The 14,736-nt window shown below is 47.6% G+C and overlaps 1 long non-coding RNA gene across 3 annotated transcripts in view; it reads left to right on the top strand.

The window, feature by feature from the left end:
• The window catches only part of LOC102754627, an 8,012-nt gene extending 3,785 nt beyond the window's left edge, over positions 1-4,227 (top strand). Inside the window, exons 1-3 of one of the 3 annotated variants that reach the window (XR_001513894.1) lie at positions 207-600; positions 1,622-1,722; positions 3,368-4,227. This is a non-coding gene — a long non-coding RNA (uncharacterized LOC102754627). The other 2 variants (XR_435686.2, XR_001513893.1) reach the window with 2 other exon arrangements.
• Positions 4,228-14,736: the final 10,509 nt, after the last annotated feature.

Raw genomic sequence — 14,736 nt, 5'->3', positions numbered from 1 at the left:
TCCTGGTCTGGATGCATACGGGAAGCAGCTAATTGATGTTTCTCTAAAATCAAAAAACATTTTTTTTAAAGTCACCAAATCCCACAGCAACAGAATCTTCCTGTCTAGCTGAGGCTGAGTGAAATGCTGGAGGCAACTGATCAGTGTTTCTCTCTCACATCAATGTTTTTTTCTCTCTCTCCCTCTCCCTCTCTCTCTCTCTAAAATCAATAAAAAACATTTTTTTAAAAGTCACCAAATCCCACAGCAGCAGAATCTTCCTGTCTAGCTGAGGCTGAGCCCTGGGCTGCCCGTGGATGGACAGACGAGGCAGTGAACAGGCAACAAGCCCCATCTCGTGTCCCGTTGACCTACCGGTCAGCAGGGGCGAGTCACCCTCCAGGTATTTCTCAGGTTCCCTCCCAGGTGCTGACTTGAAAGCTCTCATCACTCAAGAGGACCGTACGTGGAACCTTGACCGCCATGGTCCTCATTCCTGGCCAGCCAGGCCCCGGTTGTCTGAGCCTGCCTCCACACCAGCTCTCCCAGACAGTGTCTAAAGAGCTGGATTTGCACCAGATCCTCCTCATTTTACTGCCCCAGGGGAGGGGCAGCTCCAAGGTAAAGTTATCAAGGGGCCGTGGGAGGTGTCTATCCCGCCCTGGTAAGCAGTAGGTGTAGCTCTCGTGGAATGAGCTGCTCACAGATTACAGTGGACACGGGTAATACACCGAGTTCCATCCTCATCAGCTAAGCATTTGCTAACGTCAAATTAATTGTCCCTGTGGCCCCTTTGACCTGCCTTTCCATCTCCCCCAAAACTCCTTGTTCCTAAGCATGCTCCTCAGTCTTTACCCCAAAACATTTGCAAAAGACGCTGTATTAATTTTTGAAAAGGCAATACATCAAAAATAATACTGTGTCCGTCCATCCTCCCTCCCCCTCCCCCCGTTACAAAAGAACTGCCTTGCACGGAAGAACATTTCAAAAATACTAAAGGATGAAAAAGGCTCATAATGTCTGCTAATGAAGTACATCCTTCCAGCATTTCCCCTGTGCGTGGACACCCCCATCCAGTTAGCAGGACTGAGGCTTTTAAAACGGGCGAGGCTCGCCACCCATTTGAGTGATGGCTCTGTGCCCTTGGGAGCCAGAAAGTCTCTATTTTCTCTTTGCCACGTGGGCTGATGGACCATGGGCTGAAGCATGCCTCCAGCCAGGGAGCTCAGAGACCTCACCTCGTTGGAGGGTGTTGGAGCAGCACTGGGTCTCTCCAAATGGATGAAGTTGTTGAGAAGGATGCTAGAAACGTGGGCTGTCGCATTGCCTCTCCACCTTAGTCACCCAAGACTCACTGTGTTAAAAAGCACACACTCCACGTCCCGGGCCCCGCCCCTTGACCACTTGGCTCTGAATTGTTGGGGGTTGGCATCTGGGTTTGTTTTCCAGATGGCCCTCAGCTGGTGCTGTGAAGCAGCCAGAGCTCTATCCGCTCTCTGCCCACAAGTTAGAGGCAGGAGGAGGCTGCTCCAGCTGTGCCCCCAGAGGCGGATCAGGCGATGTGACCATTTGCAGTTGGCAGACTTTCACGTCCTGTCTTTTCTCGGCTGCTCAGAGTCGTCCTTTGATCCTCATTTTACAGAAGGAAAGACGGAGGCCAAGGAGATCAGGAGACTTGCCCGAGGACACACAGCTAGGATGTGGCAGAGGTGGGATGGAGGTCTGCGGCTCCTGACTCCCAAGGTCAGTGCTCTGTCAGTAATTGTTATTTGTATTTCGCTTATATAGTTATAACAAGCATATCAACGCTTACTGACCCATAGGTTACTGTGATGATGAAATACTGGAGGTGGGTGGGTGGGTGCCACTATCTCCTGGAGGGTGTGTCTGCCTCACAGGGAGACTGGGGGGTTGTCCCTCAGTTTCCCCAGTGCTGCGTGCACTGGCCAGCCTGGACCCGCAGCCCGCCCCACTCAGCCTGCTGCACTGCCCCATGTTCAGAGCATGCAAGGGGCATGACGCCCACTGGTTCCCTGCTCGCTGCCTGGACAGAGGCATCTCAGGAGCACAGCCTGCGTGGGGCTTGCTCATCCGGGCCCTGCTCCAAGCTGGCGGCCCTTAAGGATCAGGACCCCTGCTGGGGTGCATAGGCCTACTGTGCCTGCCCCCCTCTTTCCTACAGAGCTGGACTCCGAGGACCTGAGGGTCAGCTGGGCAGGATGCCAGTGCAGGGAACTAACGGGCAGGCTCATTGTCAGCTCCAGGAAGCAGTCGGCTGTGCCCCAGGCAGGGCTGCAGGCCGGAGGGCCAGCCTGCCTGACATGGCGGGTGGAGACAGGAGGTGGGAGCCCAGAACACCACTTTCCCAGGCTCTGAGCCAGGCCCACGGGCTTCCTTTGGCCGGGAGGGCCGGGCGTTGGCCACACCTTCCCTCTCTGGGCCTTGGCTCTCTCCTTCCTCCGTCTGGCTCTCGCCCTGCTCCCCGCCCAGCTCTTTGCGGCAGAGTGCACACTCTTGGCAACGACACCCATTTAACCTGCTTCCCAGAAAGCCGGATGGCCAGGCAGGCCTGCTCAGCCAGCCCCGTGATGGAAAACAGGGCGGTGGGCCCCCCTCGGGCTTCTCTTGCCCGTGTTCCCTGGGGGCTGGATTGGGAGATAGTTCTGCACCGCCTGGGTCGGGAATAATCTCAGCTCAATTAGCAGCCTTGAGCAATCAGGCTGAGCCTCGAGCTTGGAGCTCCTGGAATTGGGGAGGGCAGGGGAGACAAGCCTTTGCCAGGAGTCTGATCCAGGGCAGCCACTTAGCGGGGGCCCTGGGTAAAGCCCCATCTCTTTGAGCCTGTTGCCTCATTGGGCACAATAGTGCCCGTAGGAAGGTGCTACATTGTAGGCATATTCTGACTATAGATATGAAGTTGTTGCTCCCTTTCCCTCCCCTTCACCCAAGAACTCTGGGTGGGGTCTGGCATGGAGAAGATGCTCACTTAACTTCACTGCTCAGGAAGTGAGGTTTGAGTGTCAGCGTGCTGGGGGGGTACCTTATTGTCCTTGATCTCTGAAGGGACCCCCTTTTGTCAGCTTTCTCTTTGGCCTTCCTGCCCAGACCCTGTTAGGATGGTGGTTCTAAATTGATAAGCTAGACCCCTCACCCCTTTGCCCTGCATTCTGGCCCACAGAGGCATCCTGTACCTCCTCAAGTTCAACCTACAAGTCCGGATGCTCAGTTCCAAAGCATTCCCTCTGGGCCTGGGCCAGAGTAGCTGCTACAAAGCTCCTCCCACCCGCCCACCTCCTCGGGGTGCAGACAGCCCAGCACAGGCGGGAAGGGCTTTCTGGTGGGGAAGAGGTTAGCACTTGATTTCTGTCTTGACTCTTGTATCTAACAGGCAGAGCCCTGTGACATCACAGAAAAGCAGCCTTCGAGGACCTCGAATGAGTCTGGGGCCTGTCCCTGACGACCTGGCCACTGCAGCGGGGCCTGGAGGTAGGAAGAGTTGATGACATTGCCCTGGGGATGTGGAGAGAGGTACTGGCCAGCATCCATGGCCCTTCTGACAATACCTGTCTTTTCCTTCAGAGGATCACCCCTCCCGCACCAAGTACCCCTGGTGTTCAGGTGGGGCCAGTCCCACCCGCTGGCTTGAGAGGCAGGCACGTGTCCCAGGATGGACGGACGCTGAGACTTCCCCTTGGGACTTTTGCAGCAACTATGAGGCAAGAGGCATTCGGTTTTTGTGGGAGTTGCCAAGTGGACAGAAGTTGCCAAGCTTGGAACTGCTGGTGGCCATCCTGTTCTCTGCTTGAGGATAAAGCCAACAAGGAGTAAAGAGAAGGCGAGTGTATTCTATCCAGACATCAGTAAGCCCTGGATCAAGCCGCACCTGAAGCCAACTGCACCCCTGGACTAACCTGATTATATGAGCCAATTCTGTTTTCTCCGAACACTATCTGGAGTTGGGTTTCTAGCATAGAAAGGGTCCTAAGAACGGCAATGGTTTTCTTTGCTCTCATTTTTAGAAAGTCAACATTGAGGCATACTTTACATGCGATAGATTTCATCCATGTTAAGTGTCCAATTCATAAGTAGTTACAGTTACAGCCTTGTAACTATCACCAGCATTCAAGTTCCCTCCTTCCCCCAACTCCAGAGAACCACCGACCCACCTATCTTCTAAAGGTTCATTTTGCCTTTTCTAGAATTCCATATAAATATCACATAGTGTGTTCTCTTTTGTGTCTGGCTTCTTTTAGTTAACATGTTTTGGAGATTTATTCATGTTGTTGCGTGTACCAATAGTTCATTCCTTTTTGTTGTCAAGTACAGTGGGGCCTTGACTTATGAGTTTAATTCATTCTGAGACGGAGCTCATTAACTCAAATTACTCTATCAACGCAATGCAAAAAATCGGCCGAGAGACAGCTGGTATCTCAAAAAACTCGTTAGTCGGGACACTCGTAAGTCAAGGCCCCACTGTAGTGTTCTAGTGTATGGACGTACCACAGTTTGTTTATCCATTTATGGGATGATGACCATTTGGACTATTTCCAGATTTTGGTTATTGTGAATAAAACTGTTATAACAGTCATGTGCAAGTCTGTTGTGTGGGTATGTGTTTTGATTTTTATGTCTGGATACCAGTCTCATTTTATAGTTGAAGAAGCAGGTTCAGAGAGGCAGAATGACCTGTCCAAGGTCACGCAGCTGATGGGCCCCGTCGCTTGCGAAATGGCGCATGGTGTTTGGGTGTTCCTGATAAAGGGCCTCCTGGAATCCCAGTGTCCAAGATGAGCTGTAGCCACAGTCCTCACCTTTTCATCCCCCTCAACGATGTTGTTTTTCCCGTGTGGATACCGCAGTTGAAGGATTACATCTACTAAACAGACTTCATTCATAAAGCCACAATCCACTTCCCCAAATGTATTTCTTAAACTTGTAAAGACCAACTACGTGTCTGAGCTGACAATCACTGTGAGCAAGCTCGGATGAAGTCATGGAGTTGAGATCCAGCCAAAAAATGAAGATCTTTTTGTTTTGTTTTTTTTTTCCCTTGGGACCAACAAATCATGGATCCATCCCAGAAGTCCAGAGGATGCCAAGTTGATAATTCCCAATGTAGTCCAGCCTCTCATTTCCCAGGTGCTCCAGCCGGGTCTTCTTGGTCTTCTCTCTGCTCAGGTCAGCCCTTGGAGGTCAAGGACAGTGTTTTCCCGATGCTCATGTCGTGACCTCACCGTGGACCACATCCCTTGGGACTCAGTCTCCCCTGGGTCCAGCTGTGCTGACCCCACCTGCAGGCCTTCCGGTTTTGTGAGCCAATACATCCTTTCCTTCATCCGAGGCAGCTTGCAATGGAGAGTCCAGGCTAACACAGCTTAGCCAGGACGGCACCCCAAGTCCTACCCAGGTAAGATCAAGACCTCCAGTCCAGCTGACCTCCTAGGGGTCAGACACTACTCACCGCTTTGCATGCATTACCTCCGATCCTCTCAACAACTCAGGCGACAGACTGTTACTCCCCCCTCACTGGGAGGGTAACTGGGGCACGGAGAAGTCACAGCACAAGCTAGAAGGTGGCTGTATAGCATGCATCTTGCGTCCCTCTAAGATTCTCTCAGCTCCCCTGTCCATCACTCCTATTTGCTCTGTCTCCATGGCTGATAGACTCCATGGGATCCTCACAGATCCACACCCGAAGCTGACCAGTTGCCTTCCCAGAGGCTGAGCCCGCCCTCCCCCACTCCCCCCACCACACCACATCCCAGGATAAGGGGGCTGATTCCTGAACAGCCGCCAAAGGGGCTGGAGAGCTCTGCCCAGAGAGTGGAGGGAGTCAGTTCTTGGATGACCTCTGCGCAGTAGGAGCCGAGGTGGGAGGAAGAACTCCTCCTCGCAGCCTGGGGCCCTTTGAGGCACATTTTCCATATGTGGTTGGTTGTAAAGCAGTGGCAGGATGGTTCGACGTCATCTTGCGCTGCTTCCCATCCCTCTCCACCTCCCCTCTCTTCTCCCTCACTTGCTGCCCTGGAATTCCACCTCCACGTTAAAAGTCTCAGCACTTAATCCCTTGCTAAAGGCTCTGTTTTCCAGGGAACCCAAGCAGTCTGGCTGCTGGGTCTGCACCACCTGCTTCAGCAAACGTTGAACGAGAGGGTAGATGTTGTTGCCGTGGGGCTTGGGGAGTGGCTAGGGGACAAGGATGACGCCTCATGCGTCAGATTGTTCCCGTTTACCGCTCCCCCTTCATTCACTAGGTCGAGTCAGTGACATTGTCTCTGACCTCCTGCTGTAGCTCAGAGTCTGCGGCCTCCCCCCCACCTGCTCTGTCTGGTACAAAGGCATCCATGCTCCCCCACTTCCTAGGCATGCAAACGCTGGCAGGTACTCAGCCTCTCTGAGCCAGCTCTGCATCTGTACATGGGACCACAGTGGCCTCGTCACATAGGACTGTTGGGAGGCGGCATGGACACTTAGTGTTGTGCCTGGAGCATAATAGGTGTAGGGCCTTGCGAGGCGGCCTAGTGACAGCCCTGCTCTCCTTTGGACACCACCTTCCTTCGTTCTCAGTCCCCATCCCGCCTCCCTGTGCCCTATCCCACACCTCCTGCCAGACCCCGGCCAGTCAGCACATCCCAGTACTGACTGCAAGCACTGCCTCAGGCCTGGGCATCAGACCCAAGTTGAACCGGTCCCTCTAACAGCGCCCTAGAGTTTCTGGAACAATCAGGAGAGACGTGCTTCCTCTTTGCTGAGATCATTAGCCTGGAGCTACCATGCGGCCGGTGGAGAAGGAAGCCAGGAGAGTGAAGTCAGGAGAAAGCAGAGCCAGGAGATGGAGCAGACCCGGAGGCCTGATGGTATCTTCGGAGCGCTTGGACCCAGTCATGCCAGAAGCCAGTTAGCCCCTGGTATTTTTAGAATTTAATACTTAAACCAAAAATGTCCTTTTTAGTTGGCTTAAGCTGGTTCGAGTTGAGTTTCTATTAAAACGGAAATGGTCTTGACTAATACAGTTGGTTCCCTGTAAAAGGTTGCTACACAATTCCTGTTCCTGGTATAAGCACATTAGCAGGACGATGCCACCGTGGGGACGCACTGTCCAGGTTCTCCCAGGGGCCACTGCCACTCTCACACATGACACCTTGGATCTCAGCTCCCAGAGGGCAAGGGGACTCATGTTCGCTGCTGCCCCAGAGTAGGTGGCTCACAACATCTGTTGAATGAACAAATGAAGCAGGCCCATTGCCCACAGTTTCCTCCAAAGTGCCCTGCCTTCTAGCCCCGAGGCCGGGTCCACATTTACCCTCTCTGCTTGTCCTTGACTGATACTTGAACCCACTGGGGCGTCTGCCAGGAGTCTGTCTTGTCAAACCGAGCTCTTATTTTCAGTGTTCTCTCTAAGGCTCATTTCTCCCTTTACCCATTCATATATTCAGTTTTAAAATCTATTAAAAACATCCAGTGTAGATCCCTACCTTACACTACTCTCAAAAATTAATTCGAAATGGATTAAGGACTTAAATGTCAGACCAGAAACTATAAAACTCCCAGAAGAAAACATAGGAAATTGTCACATGGGTCTTGACAGTGATTCTTGAATATGACACCTAAAGCGCAAGCAACATAAGAAATAGACTGCAGCAAACTAAAAAGCTCCCAAGAGAGAATCTTAAAAGCAGCAAGAGAAAAGCAGTTAGTTACCTAGAAAGGAGCGCCCATACGACTGTCAGCTGATTTCTCAGTAGAAACTTTTCAGGCCAGAAAGGAGCCCTTTTTTCAGGCAAGAAATACTTAAAGTGATGGACCTACCATCAAGATTATTTTACCCAGCAAAGCTATCATTTGGAATTGAAGGTCAGATAAAGTGCTTCACAGACAAGAAAAAGCTAAAGGAGTTCATCACCACCAAACCAGTGTTACATCAAATGTTGAAGGGTATTCTTTAAGAAGAGGAAAAAAAAGAAGAAAAGATAAAAATATGAATAAAATGGCAATACATCTCAACAGTTGAATCTAAAAATCAAAATAAACGAGTAAGAAATCTAGTGAACAAAATAAACTGATGAATAAAATAGAATCAGAGGCATGGAAACATGGAACAGATTGACGAGTCTCAGAGGGAAAGGGTGAGGAGGTATGGGAAGAGATTAACCAAAGATCTATATGCATATATGCATTACCTATGGACACAGACAATAGAGTGGTGAAGGCCTGGGGCGGGGCTGGAACCCGGTGGGAGAGGGGCAATGGGGGGATTGAAGGGGACCATCTCAATGATAAAGATTTTTTAAAAATAAAATACATTTTTAAAAAGCTCTGCACAGCAAAGGAATGGTCAACAAAATGAAAGGACAACTTATAGAATGGGAAAAAATACTTGCAAATCAAATATCTGATAAGAACTAAATACCCCAAATACATAAATAACTCATACAATTCAATAGCAAAAAAAAGTAATAATCTAATTAAAATGGGCCAAGGACTTGAATAGGCCTTTCTCCAAAGAAGATAAACACATGGCCAACAACACATGAAAAGATGCGCAAGATCACTAATCATTAAAGAAATGCCGATCAAACCACAAGGAGCTATCCCCTCACACCTGTTAGAATGACTATCCTATAAAAAAGACAAGATTGTCCATGGTCTAATAAATGCTGGAGAGGATGCAGACAAAGGGGGGCCCTTGTGCACTGTTGGTTGGATTGTAAATTGGTTCAGCTACTATGGAGAACAGTATGGAGGTTCCTCAAAAAAATAAAAACTATAATTACCATGTGATCCAGCAATTCCACTTCTGGGAACATATCCAAAGGAAATGAAAACACAATGTCAGAGAGATATATGCACCCCCGTGTTCATAGCAGCATTATTTACAATAGCCAAGACAATCTTTGTCCCAATGTTGGATGAATAAAGAAGCTGTAAGATGTGTGTGTGTGTGTGTGTGTGTGTGTGTGTGTGTGTACACACGAGGGAATATTATTCAGCCATAATCCTGCCATTTGTGACAACATGGATGGGCCTTGAGGGCGTTATGTTAAGTGAAGTAAGTCAGGCAGAGTAAGACAAATACCATATGATCTCACATGTGGAATCTAAAAACAAACGTAGAAAAAGAGATCCGACTTGTGGTTACCAGAGGTGGGGGCTGGGAGAGTGGATGAAGGTGGTCAGAAGGTACAGACTCCCAGTTACAAGATAACTGAGTGCTGGTGATGTACTGTACATGATGGCTATACCTAACACTGCTGCACGGTGTATCTGGAAGTTGTTTAGGGAGTAAATCCTGAATTTTCATCACAAGGAAAAAGCATTCCCCCCCCTTTTTTTGGTATGTGTATCTATATGAGATGATGGATGTTTACACAACTTACTTTGGTAATCATTTCATAATATATATATAAGTGACTATGCTGTACACCTTAAACTTACGCAGTGCTGTGTTTTAATTACATTTCAAGAAAACTGCGTGGGAGGGAGGCTGTCCATTACACGAGGTACACCAGGGAGAGACGCAAAAATGAATAATGCTTTGCTTGCCTTCAGGGAGCTTCTATTCTCATGGGGTTGTATGTTGACAATTTTCATACAATTAGGTTGTTTTAGGCATTTGGATAATGTCTGGTAGTCTCCTGAAGGCTGGATAATGAAACAACTCTAAGGACTGTCTTATTTTCTTTTGTTTTTTAATTCTTTATTGTTTAAAGTATTACATATGTCTCCTTTTTCCCCCATTGGCCACCCTCACCCCCCAGCACATGCCCTCACCCCCCCACTGTCTGTGTCCATTGGTTACACCCATATGCATGCATACAAAGCCTTTGGTTGATCTCTTACCCCCTCAACCCCACTCTTCCTTGCCTTCCCTTTGAGAACTGATGGATTGTTTGATGCTTCTATGCCTCTGGATCTATTTTTGTTCATCAGTTTATGTTGTTCATTATAGTCCACAAATTTTTCTCCGCATCCTCGCCAGCACTTGTTGCTTGTTGATTTGTTGATGATAGCCAGTCTGACAGGTGTGAGATGGTATCTCATTGTTGTTTTGATTTGCATATCTCGGATGACTAGTGACTTTGAGTGTGTTTTCATATGTCTTGCGGCCTTCTGTATGTCTACTTTTAAAAGTGTCTTTTTAAGTCCTTTGCCCATTTTTTGATTGGATTATTTTCCTTTTATTAAGATGTATGAGTTCCCTATAAATTTTGGAGATTAGCCCTTATTGGATATAACATTGGCAAATATGTTCTCTTTTTGTTTTGTTGATGATTTCTTTTGCTGTTTAGAAGCTTTTTATTTTGATGTAGTCCCATTTGTTTATTTTCTCCTTAGTCTCCAATGCCCTAGGAGCTGTAGCAGTAAAGATATTACTATGACATATGGCTGATATTTTGCTGCTGATGGCTTCTTCTAGGATTTTTAGGATTTCCCGTTTACATGTAAGTGCTTTATCCACTTTGAGTTTAGTTTTGTGTATGGTGTAAGTTGGTGGTCTAGTTTCATTTTTTTTTTTTGCATGTATCTGTCCAGTTTTCCCAACACCATTTATTGAAGAGACTGTCTTGCCTCCATTGTATGTTCTTGCCTCCTCTGTCAAATATTGTTTGAACATAATGGTTTGGGTCGATTTCTGGGTTCTCTGTTCTGTTCCATTGGTCTATATGTCTGTTCTTGTGCCAGTACCAGGCAATTTTAAGAACCTGAAAATCTACGGCTTTTTTATACACCAATAATAATGAACTCACAGAAAGAGAGACAACAAAAACACTCCCATTTACCATCGCACCAAAAAAATTAAGATACCTAGGAATAAACTTAACTAAGGAGGTAAAAGACCTGTACTCGGAAAACTACAGGACATTGAAAAAAGAGATAGAAGATGACATAAACAATTGGAAAAATATACCGTGTTCATGGATTGGTAGAAGCAACATCATTAAAATGTCCATACCACCCAGAGCACTATAGATTCAATGCACTCCCCCTTAAAATACCAACGGCATACTTCACAGACCTAGGAAAAACTCCCCCAAAATTCATACGGAACAAAAAAAAGACCCCGAATAGCCGCAGCAATCTTGAGAAAGAAGAACAAAGTTGGAGGGATTGCAACACCAGATATCGAGCTACATTCCAAAGCCACTGTTGTTTTTTGGTTTCCAGCTAAGTTGAAACTAAGCAGTTTATTTATCGTCAAAGAAAAATCGGACTGTGGGTAGGTGGCCCTGGGACACTGGGAAGGTAAGGAAGTGCAAGCTCTCTACTCAACTTCCCAAACCAGCCTAATTGCTAAATTGAAATCTTTGAGCCATTCTTCCGGAGAAACAGGCTCAGAGAGGTGAAGTAACTTCCCCGAGAAGGAATGGGATCTGGCCCCAAGTCACTGTGCTGTAGCTGGGAGCCTCTGGGAAGCCACTGGAATCGATAGGACTTTTTGATGCCCCAGTTGGCAGTGTGTCATGGTCTGTTGGCTCCCATAGGATCCTGGGTGAATATCATATAGTTCTTTCCACAGTCTCCCTTGGGTAGCAGCAATTCATTTCCTTGTTTCCACCTCCCACCCTAACTCCCAATAAAAGCTCCGTGTTGCAATCATCTCTACTCTTCCACACCTCGTACCAGAGTCCGGCCCATGGTAGTCTCAGTGGCATGGGCATCTGTTAGTTTGTCCCCCAGCATGCCTTCTCCCTTTCTTCAATGACAGCCCCACTCTTCCCTCCAGAACTGCTCCTCTACCCCTCTATCTGGTCCTGGGGGTTTTCAACCTTCCTGGCAACCAACTGGTCACGTGATCCTGGTGAGGCCAATCACAGTCCAGCACACCCTTGATTGGCCCAAGGGGTGGGCATGTGATCCAATCAAAACCCTTCCCTGGAAAATTCTGAATTTCCCTTCTTGGAAGATGAGCCGCAAATATCTGACTCCACAGCGATCAGTGGTCTGGGAGAAAGAGGCCCTGAAGCAGTCAGCTCAGATCAGCCCCTCTGTCTTTTCATGTGTGATCATTGATTCTCATCCCCTTTTCAACTTTTTAATTACTAGCAAAATAATAGAAGAACATGGTTACAAAATACGGTTCAAAAGAGCTTAGAAAGGAACGCAGCAGACTCCACCCTATTCTTCCCTCTTCATTCCACAAACTGTTTACACTTTTCCTTTTCTATTTTCTCTAATGGTTTCCTCCATAACTCTAGATAATATGCTTATATAGCTATTTCTTCATTTATAATTTTAGACCAAATCTATTGATTTCTCTATAAGGTACATGTGAATTTAACTCACATTCCTACCTCCTTCTCGACTTTGAAATTTACGATACATCTACTATATATCTACTGGCTATCTGTACATAAATATCTATTCCTTTTGTTTGACTCGAGGCGTTTTTCTTGGCCCATCCTTTTTAGGATAAGAGTAAATATGGTGTCCCTACCACCTCCTCTGCCTGTTTGCCTGCCACCTGGGTTGGCAATAAGTTTTCACGCTGTGTTATTGACATTCATGTTTTCTTTTGCTCCACAATCAAGTTTTTCCTGCTTCGTCCCCATGCTGACTGAAAAGATTGAAAGCCATGAAACAGCATTTGCATGATTATAATCGTGAAATACTGTTTACTGTATTTTATTATTTTAATCCTCACCCGAGGATATATTTTAATTGATTTGAGAGAAACTATTATTTTAATCCTCACCTGAGGATATATTTTAATTGGATTGAGAGAGACACTGGTTGCCTCCCATATGTGCCCTGACCGGAATTGAACCTGCAGCCTAGATATGTACCCTAATGGGGAATTGAACCTGTAACCCTTTGGTGCATGGGATGACACTCCAACCAACTAAGCCACCTGGCCAGCGCTATTTACTCTATTTTACCCAAAGCCAGTTGGACTGGGGTTTGAGTTGGGATGGCTAGCGTGTCTCCACTTACACACTCTCTGTTAAATTGGATGAGATGGACCCTCCCTCCCCCCGCCCCCCCGCCCCCGGGACGGAGCTCCAGCAGGGCTGGCTTTGCGGGCCAGGGGCCCATGCAAGTTACATAAGGTCTGGCCCAGACTGGACCCTTTGCTTGGTCTGATGCTTTGCTGTCACTGCCTTGAAACTCATAATCAGTTTTCAACAAAATCCCCCACAGTTCTGTGGCCAGTCCAGAGCTCACCACCTTGCTGATAGAGGCCTGAGCTTTCTGGGAAACTCTGTCCACGGGCACCTGCTGGGCACTTGGGAGGAAAGGCAGGGTCCGTCGGCAGGTCCTGAAGCAGCCATGAGACATCAAGGCGAGAGGCCGCAGGCCTTACGTTGGCTTGTGAATGTAACCATCGGAGAGGCTGGGCCGCGAGCCACAGTTTGCCAACCACTGTCCTAGGCCCTTCTTACGACAGGAAAAGTCCGTGAACTTGGGCTGCACAAGGGAAGTGGGATTATCCCTGCATGAAGGAGTGCATCGAGGCCGGATGATCTGCCCGAGGCCCCATGGGTTCTCAGTGACAGGTCCTAGATTTGAGGCCGGGCCTCTGATTCCCAGAACTGAGCCCCTCTGCTCAGCAGGCTGCCTCCAGACCAGTCCTGCGCACAAGCCTGGGTTTGAGCTCTAGCCCTGCTCCCAATGTGCTGTGTGCCCTTTAGTGAGGGGCCTGCCCTCTCTGGACCATTCACCGCACGGCCCACGGGGGGAGTGGATAAACTGTGTAAGTCCTTTCCAACAGAATCACTGCATAATCCACTAATAATAGAAAAGAGTGAAATTTTTCTAGACAGATTCCAGCTAATAAATGCAGAAAGAATGAATATGACACTATTTTGCAGTCCCTCTGAAATTAATTGCTTGAAATGGCTGTTAATATCACACAAAGAAGAGAGACTCAGACACCACGTACAACCCAATAGACCTCAATGCCATCTAATGACGTAGTCTTGCCAAAAAACACACAAAAATCGAACTTGAGTCTGATCAAGCCTCTGCTTCGAACTACCGTTTTATGGGATAGAGGAACACATTCAACTCCGCCACAGGGCAGCAGCCGGCGAACTCCAGCTGGACAAAACACCGAAAGACCAACAACTGGTTTCTTCCGATTAATAAATGAAAGCAAACAAAAAGAAACACTCCAACAGAGTCAAACTGACCATTACAATGCCACGTGCAAACCTTATTTGGATCAAAATTTAAACCAACTGTGAAAAAGCAAATATGCGACCACTGGAAATTTGAACATTTACCGGCTTTGTTTTTAAATATATTTTTATTGATTTCAGAGAAGAAAAGAGAGAGGGAGAGAGAGAGAGAAACATCAATCATGAGAATCATTGATCGGCAGCCTCCTGCACTCCCCTTACTGGGTATCGAGTCTACATCCTGGGCATGTGCCCTTGATAGGGATCGAACCTAGGACTCTTCAGTCTGCAGGCTGACATTCTATCCACTGAGCAAAACCGACCAGGGCCGGCTCTTTGTTAACATAGAAATTATCATTAATTTGTGTGTGTAATGATGATGTGATCATGGCTTCATTTTTTTGGAAGGAAGAGTCCTTTCAGAGATTTGCCGCTGACATATTTATGGGTGAAATGATATCATGCCCGGGATCTGCTTTAAAATGACACAGGAGGAGGGAATAGGGATGTGGGGGTTTGTTACAATCTCACCTCTAGTTTTGTGTATAATTTGCAGATTTTTTGTTTATTTTATGTTAATCCTCACCCCAGGATATGTTTTTCCATTGATTTTTAGATAGAGGAAGGGATGAAGAGA

The sequence above is a fragment of the Myotis davidii genome, unplaced genomic scaffold (genome assembly GCF_000327345.1).
Source record: "Myotis davidii unplaced genomic scaffold, ASM32734v1 scaffold699, whole genome shotgun sequence".
NCBI lineage: Eukaryota > Metazoa > Chordata > Mammalia > Chiroptera > Vespertilionidae > Myotis > Myotis davidii.
This window is presented reverse-complemented; position numbering and strand designations above follow the sequence as displayed.